Below are 8,769 nucleotides of genomic sequence, written 5' to 3'. Positions count from 1 at the left end.
AAAATCGAAGGTAATGCTCGTACGGCTCAACCCAATCTGCAAAGCCTCTGCTTTGGCCTACCCAACCTGAGCCTTCAGGAGGAAGATGTTGTGTACTGCCTTGCGAAGAACCACTACTGGGACTATGAGCAGACAGCATGGGTGATTGTTGTCGATTTGAGTAACAACACAATCCATGAAGTGGTACAGTTTAATGCCTCAAAAACAGTTGGTGTTTCTCTTGGCTACGGTGCAAGCAGGATTTCCAAGTATCTCAGACCCCCGCCAGGTACTTGCCATAATGACTAATTAATGCATATTGAACTGTGGGGGACTAAGAGCAAGTACAATAGATCCTAATCAGCAGACTATAAACTAGTCCATGTCAGCAAATTCTGAGTTGGAGGATAGACACAAAGAGAGAGAAGAGAGCGGGCGACATGTGAAGCGCCCGGCTACAACACAGAAAATGAGAGGCTACCGTCTACTTGCAGCCTTCAGCTGACTTTAAGCAGACGCAAGCATGCTTTTTACTGCTGGCCATCTTGGAAACATGCAACATTAAACACTTAACTATTCCTAAAGCCAAAGTGTAATACCCAAGCTATTGTACTAGATTTTTTTTGTGATGGCAATAGCTAGCGTGTCACAGTCTTATAGCCGGTTGCTGGCTTTGCTACTGTCCTTGCTCTAATGCATACTGTATTGTGGGGAGGCAGGGAGAACTTGACATGCCAACCTTAAATGATCACAATCCAGGGGATAGTAGTTGACTGATTATATTGCAAAATCAAAGCAAAATAAGAGTTGTCATATTTATGCTGAATTATAACGGGATGACCCTGGCGTGGTGATAATATATAGGGATAATAAGAGTTGGAAAATGCCATTACAAAAATCCAACTTGAAGATATGCCACTACAACTAACTCATACCTCTACCTATGCCATTCTCTTCAATTAAGAAAATAACTATTCAAAAATACTTTATTTCAGCGCATATTTCAGTATTGACTGTAGTGGCATAGATTTTATACTGCCACAGCAATCATAGCTCAAATTTATACAATACTTTTAGTCCTTCTTGACCCCAAACATTTGTTGCAATAATTCCACAATACCCATCAATTTTATACTACCACAACAACCATCGTTTGAAATCAAACACAACAAGCATAGAACTAGGAGAAAAATCAGCAACAAAGCAAAATGAAACAGAAGACAAGATTGGCTGGCCGGGAGGTCACTGGAGATGCTCATCTTGCCATGGCGCTCCTCCAACAATGTTGGGTGCAGATGCAGCCGTGTTGCTGGCGCCCTAGACCAGCAGAGACCGCCTACATCCCGCTCGCCTACCTCCACACCCTCCTCTAGCAACGACAACCTCCAGCAGCACCTCCTCCTCTCCAGCCCTCGACGCGCCCACTAGTGGAGACATGCCCTTCTGTCCCGACATGTAAGGGCTTTTAGTCCCGGTTGGCCAACCGTAACTATTCAGGCAGGACTAGAGGTAGAACTCTTAGTACCGATCCAGTTACCAACCGGGACCAATGGCCCTCCACGTGGCTGCGATACAGTGTTTAGGGTGGAGGATATTTAGTCCCGGCTCGTAAGCCCAACCGGGACTAAATATTATTTCCGGAAATTATTTTTCATTTTTATAATTTATTTTTTTAATTGTTTGACTCGTTACTCTCTCACTTGGAGCATTTTTTAAAACTAATTACACTTAATCATTAGTCAAATTCTAGACTCGGTCACATCCTAGTCGGTCACCCATGCTCACACTACTCCACCTTCAGCACGTTTAACTCCTCGGTTCTTTCCTGTTGTGCTCCCGCGAATGTGATTGTACCATGTTGTAAATACTACCATATTAATCCTATTAAATCTTATACCATTGTGTCACATTTCTATATCTTTTGAAACCAAAAACAATTATGTAAGTAAACAATAATGAATAAGATAATAATATTGAATTCCTATTATTATATTTAAATAATTATGTAAGTAAAAAAAACTCATACATTTATTATTATTATTATTATTATTATTATTATCAAATAATATATGCATTATTCATATAAGATGGCCAAATAATTAACATCTTTAAATCTGTAAACCGCACTTGGACAAATAATATATGCATTATTATTAGAAAAAGTGGGGACTTTGAATATGAAATAATTATATTTTTTTTCATTGTATTATTATTATTATTATTATCAAATAATCTATGCATTATTCATATAATATGGCCAAATAATATATTTAAATATGTAAACCGTAATTGGACAAATAATATATGCATTATTATTAGAAAAATGTGGGGAATTCGAATATGAAATAATTATGTTTTATTCATTTTATTATTATTATCAAATAATATGTGCATTATTCATATAATATGGCCAAATAATTAATATCTTTAAATCTGTAAACCGCAATTGGACAAATAATATAGAGATTTCTATTTTCGTGCCCTCAGGTCCTTAGTTGTACTCAGTTTTCCCTAACCACTTAGTTTTTCCTCAGTTTTTCCTTCCTGTAGTTTTAAACATCACAAGTGCTGGAACGGCGGTAGCCGTCAGGTCAGAGGCCTTGACCGTTAGTCTGACCGGGTGGGGCTGCACAGGGGTAGCTCCTCCCTGACCGTCTCGTACTGACGGGTAGGGTCAGGAGACACATCGGAGCAGCCATCCATCTATCGCTAACGTGTGGGCCATTTTATTTCATGATTTTATAGGTGGTGCTGCCAATGACAAATGAGGCCGCTCTATAGGGCTGCCGCAACCAATGACTAGTGGGGTCGTCTATTTTTTAGGAAAAGACATATATTGCCGTTCTGTGGGGTTGCCTCAGCCAATGACCAGTGGGGTCGTCTATTTATTTTTAAAAAATCATATATTACCGCTCTGTGGGGCCTCCGCAGCCAATGACCAGTGGGGTCGTCTATTTTTCAGGAGAAGACATATATTGCCGCTCGTGGGTCTGCCGCAGCCAATGACCAAGTGGAGTCGTCTATTTATTTATCATATATTGCCGCTCTGTGGGGCCTCCGCAGCCAATGACCAGTGGGGTCATCTATATTTTTCAGGAAAAGACATATATTGCCGCTGTGTGGGGCTGCCGCAGCCAATGACCAGTGGGGTCGTCTATTTAATTTTTCTTAAGCTAGACCCATCAGGTGACTATTTTCGGAGCTTAATCTAAAGTGAATTTTATGCTAAACATGCTGGAACCTAATGTTGTGTATCTCATTAGTCACCGGAGAACCGCTGGCAGCTCGTTCCCTACCCTCGGACGGAGCAGCCATTGTCGGCGCCTCGTCGCGCCGCCGGCTCTGTCCCCCAGCGGCGTCGGACGGACTGCGGCGGTGCACGTCAACCACGGCTCCAGCACTTGTTTCGTCCGCACGCATTGTACCCACCGCAGGAAAGTCCGCCGCAAGCAGATCCGCCGCCCACGATGACCGGGATTTGTTCCACCACTTGGTAAGACCTCCGCTTCTGCCTCCACCGCCCCCTAATCGATTCGGTTCCCGTAATTTATTGGAGTTTGCAGGTGTGAAATAGTCCTCAATGTCTGGTCGTAGCGGGTACACCGGCAAGGGTGGGGATTCGATCATGTCGTGGCCATGTTCTACTTCTCCTACCTCGTCGGAAGTGCAGGTATCTAGCTTCTACTCTCTGTACTACCGTTTAATTTGAAGAGCCGCCATTGCCTGTTGGGGTGATTTCAGTTGTTCTTTTTTCCATTATTATTACAATTAGCCAGGCAAGCCGATGATCCATGGTACATTGCATACCAAGATGAATCAACCCAGTGGTGTAGCCAGAGGATGGATTTGGAGGAGAAGGTGGCCAATTTAGGTGATGAATTGGCCCGTAAAAACCTGATGATATTCGAGCCGAAGCGTCATCGTGGAGGAAGAAAAGAAGAATTCAGAGCTTATTCACAAGGAGAAGTTGAGAGTTGAGACAGATCTTGCCGTATTTGATCAAGTGGTAGAAAATCTAGAACATGAACTTCAAGTGATGGGAGAGGAAAAAAGTAGATTTATCTGAGCAGTTTTATTAGTTGTCATCCCTGTCCTAGCAGTTATATGGTTGTGGTAGATGATTTAGATAGTATAGAATTGTTATTCAGTAGGTGGCTCTAACCACTATATTTTGTTGTGGCTCTAACCACTGTATTTTGGCGTACAATTTCCTAGTTGTGCTAAGTAATGCGCGTGATGATTTTAGCATGTACCGGCCTCTCGGATCAAATACATATCAAGTTGGGATAGAATTCAAATCATACATACGGATGTACATGCACACATCAAGAACATGGAGAAGCTTTTTTTAAGACGGAGGTAGTAGATCAAACAATTTTACCCCAATTGAAATTGAAAAATACAAATTTATCATAATTTATCCCAATTTGCGTCGTCGAACACGGCCGCGCAGCGATGGGCAAGAAGGGCCGGGATGACAGGCGGCTGAGGGGTGGTCATCTGCGCCATCCGCCGTCGAAGCGATGTTGTAGGCGATGGCTGATACGCGTACATCACGCGATCGTTGGGAACCCCAAGAGGAAGGTGTGATGCGTACAGCGTCAAGTTTTCCCTCAGTAAGAAACCAAGGTTTATCGAACCAGTAGGAGCCAAGAAGCACGTTGAAGGTTGACGGCGAAGTCTAGTGCGGCGCAACACCAGGGATTCCGGCGCCAACGTGGAACCTGCACAACACAACCAAAGTACTTTGTCCCAACGTAACAGTGAGGTTGTCAATCTCACCGACTTGCTGTAACAAAGGATTAGATGTATAGTGTGGATGATGATTGTTTGCAGAAAACAGTAGAACAAGTATTGCAGTAGATTGTATTCGATTAAAAGAATGGACCGGGGTCCACAGTTCACTAGAGGCGTCTCTCCGATAAGAATAAGCATGTTGGGTGAACAAATTACAGTTGGGCAATTGACAAATAAAGAGGGCATGACCATGCACATACATGATATGATGAGTATAGTGAGATTTAATTGGGCATTACGACAAAGTACATAGACCGCTATCCAGCATGCATCTATGCCTAAAAAGTCCACCTTCAGGTTATCATCCGAACCCCTTCAAGTATTAAGTTGCAAACAACAGACAATTGCATTAAGTATGGTGCGTAATGTAATCAACAACTACATCCTTGGACATAGCATCGATGTTTTATCCCTAGTGGCAACAGCACATCCACAACCTTAGAACTTTCTCGTCACTGTCCCGCATTTAATGGAGGCATGAACCCACTATCGAGCATAAATACTCTCTCTTGGAGTTACTAGCAAAAACTTGGCCAGAGCCTCTACTAATAACGGAGAGCATGCAAGATCATAAACAACACATAGGTAATAGATTGATAATCAACATAACATAGTATTCTCTATCCATCGGATGCCAACAAACACAACATGTAGCATTACAGATAGATGATCTTGATCATGTTAGGCAGCTCACAAGACCTGACAATAAAGCACAATTAGGAGAAGAGGACCATCTAGCTACTGCTATGGACCCATAGTCCAGGGGTGAACTACTCACTCATCACTCCGGAGGCGACCATGGCGGTGAAGAGTCCTCCGGGAGATGATTCCCCTCTCCGGCAGGGTGCCGGAGGCGATCTCCTGAATCCCCGGGATGGGATTGGCGGCGGCGGCATCTCTGGAAGGTTTTCCGTATCGTGGCTCACGGTACTGGGGGTTTCGCGACGAAGACCTTAAGTAGGCGGAAGGGCGGAGTCGGAGGGCTGACGGGGGCCCCACATGCTAGGGCCGCGCGGGCCCGCCCTGGGCCGCGCCGCCCTAGTGTGGCGGCGCCCCGTGGCCCCACTTCGTCTCTCCCTCGGACTTCTGGAAGCTTCGTGGCAAAATAGGCCCCTGGGCGTTGATTTCGTCCAATTCCGAGAATATTTCCTTACTAGGATTTCTGAAACCAAAAACAGCAGAAAACAACAACTGGCTCTTCGGCATCTCGTTAATAGGTTAGTGCCAGAAAATGCATAAATATGACATAAAGTATGCATAAAACATGTAGGTATCATCAATAAAGTGGCATGGAACATAAGAAATTATCGATACGTCGGAGATGTATCAGCATCCCCAAGCTTAGTTCCTGCTCGTCCCGAGTAGGTAAACGATAACAAAGATAATTTCTGGAGTGACATGCCATCATAATCTTGATCATACTATTGTAAGCACATGTAATGAATGCAGCGATCAAAACAATGGTAATGTAATGAGTAAACAAATGAATCATACAGCAAAGACTTTTCATGAATAGTACTTTCAAGACAAGCATCAATAAGTCTTGCATAAGAGTTAACTCATAAAGCTAATTCAAAGTAGAGGTATCGAAGCAACACAAAGGAAGATTAAGTTTCAGCGGTTGCTTTCAACTTGTAACATGTATATCTCATAGATAGTTGTCAATGCAAAGTAATATAACAAGTGCAATATGCAAGTATGTAGGAATCAATGCACAATTCACACAAGTGTTTGCTTCTTGAGGTGGAGAGAGATAGGTGAACTGATTCAACATAAAAGTAAAAGAAAGGCCCTTCGCAGAGGGAAGCATTGATTGCTATATTTGTGCTAGAGCTTTGGTTTTGAAAACAAGAAACAATTTTGTCAACGGTAGTAATAAAGCATATGTATCATGTAAATTATATCCTATAAGTTGCAAGCCTCATGCATAGTATACTAATAGTGCCCGCACCTTGTCCTAATTAGCTCGGATTACCTGGATTATCATCGCAATACATATGTTTTAACCAAGTGTCACAAAGGGGTACCTCTATGCCGCCTGTACAAAGGTCTAAGGAGAAAGCTCGCAGTGGATTTCTCGCTTTTGATTATTCTCAACTTAGACATCCATACCGGGACAACATAGACAACAGATAATGGACTCCTCTTTAATGCATAAGCATTTAGCAACAATTAATATTCTCATATGAGATTGAGGATATTTGTCCAAAACTGAAACTTCCACCATGATTCATGGCTTTAGTTAGCGGCCCAATGTTCTTCTCTAACAGTATGCATGCTCTAACCATTCAACTAGTGGTAAATCTCCCTTACTTCAGACAAGACGGACATGCATAGCAACTCACATGATATTCAACAAGGAGTAGTTGATGGCGTCCCCAGGAACATGATTATCGCACAACAAGCAACTTAATAAGAGATAAAGTGCATAAGTACATATTCAATACCACAATAGTTTTAGGCTATTTGTCCCATGAGCTATATATTGCAAAGGTGAATGATGGAATTTTAAAGGTAGCACTCAAGCAATTTACTTTGGAATGGCGGAAAATACCATGTAGTAGGTAGGTATGGTGGACACAAATGGCATAGTGGTTGGCTCAAGTATTTTGGATGCATGAGAAGTAATCCCTCTCGATACAAGGTTTAGGCTAGCAAGGCTTATTTGAAACAAACACAAGGATGAACCGGTGCAGCAAAACTCACATAAAAGACATATTGAAAACATTATAAGACTCTACACCGTCTTCCTTGTTGTTCAATCTCAATACTAGAAATTATCTAGACCTTAGAGAAACCAAATATGCAAACCAAATTTAAGCATGCTCTATGTATTTCTTCATTAATGGGTGCAAAGCATATGATGCAAGAGCTTAATAATGAGCACAACAATTGCCAAGTTGGGAATCCCAAGAGGAAGGTGTGATGCGTACAGCGGCAAGTTTTCCCTCAGTAAGAAACCAAGGTTTATCGAACCAGTAGGAGCCAAGAAGCACGTTGAAGGTTGATGGCGGTGAAGTGTAGTGCGGCGCAACACCAGGGATTCTGGCGCCAACGTGGAACCTGCACAACACAACCAAAGTACTTTGTCCCAACGTAACAGTGAGGTTGTCAATCTCACCGGCTTGCTGTAACAAAGGATTAGATGTATAGTGTGGATGATGATTGTTTGCAGAAAACAGTAGAACAAGTATTGCAGTAGATTGTATTCGATTAAAAGAATGGACCGGGGTCCACAGTTCACTAGAGGCGTCTCTCCGATAAGAATAAGCATGTTGGGTGAACAAATTACAGTTGGGCAATTGACAAATAAAGAGGGCATGACCATGCACATACATGATATGATGAGTATAGTGAGATTTAATTGGGCATTACGACAAAGTACATAGACCGCTATCCAGCATGCATCTATGCCTAAAAAGTCCACCTTCAGGTTATCATCCGAACCCCTTCAAGTATTAAGTTGCAAACAACAGACAATTGCATTAAGTATGGTGCGTAATGTAATCAACAACTACATCCTTGGACATAGCATCGATGTTTTATCCCTAGTGGCAACAGCACATCCACAACCTTAGAACTTTCTGTCACTGTCCCAGATTTAATGGAGGCATGAACCCACTATCAAGCATAAATACTCCCTCTTGGAGTTACTAGCAAAAACTTGGCCAGAGCCTCTACTAATAACGGAGAGCATGTGATGACCCACAAGTATAGGGGATCGCGATAGTCTTCGAGGGAAGTAAAACCCAAATTTATTGATTCGACACAAGGGGAGGTAAAGAATACTTATAAGCCTTAACAACTGAGTTGTCAATTCAGTTGCACCTAGAAAAGCACTAGTAACAGGGGTGATGTGAAAGCAACAGTGATATGAGAGCAATAGTAACAGTAACACAGCAGCAGTAATAGTAACACAGAGGCGATGGCACCGGAAAATAGTTGATACTACTTCCAATGACATATAGAACGAGTATATGATGATGAGAGATG

The sequence above is a fragment of the Lolium rigidum genome, chromosome 5 (assembly GCF_022539505.1).
Source record: "Lolium rigidum isolate FL_2022 chromosome 5, APGP_CSIRO_Lrig_0.1, whole genome shotgun sequence".
NCBI classification, from domain to species: Eukaryota; Viridiplantae; Streptophyta; class Magnoliopsida; order Poales; family Poaceae; genus Lolium; species Lolium rigidum.
The sequence above is the reverse complement of the archived record's forward strand: the minus strand, read 5'-3'. Positions refer to the sequence as shown.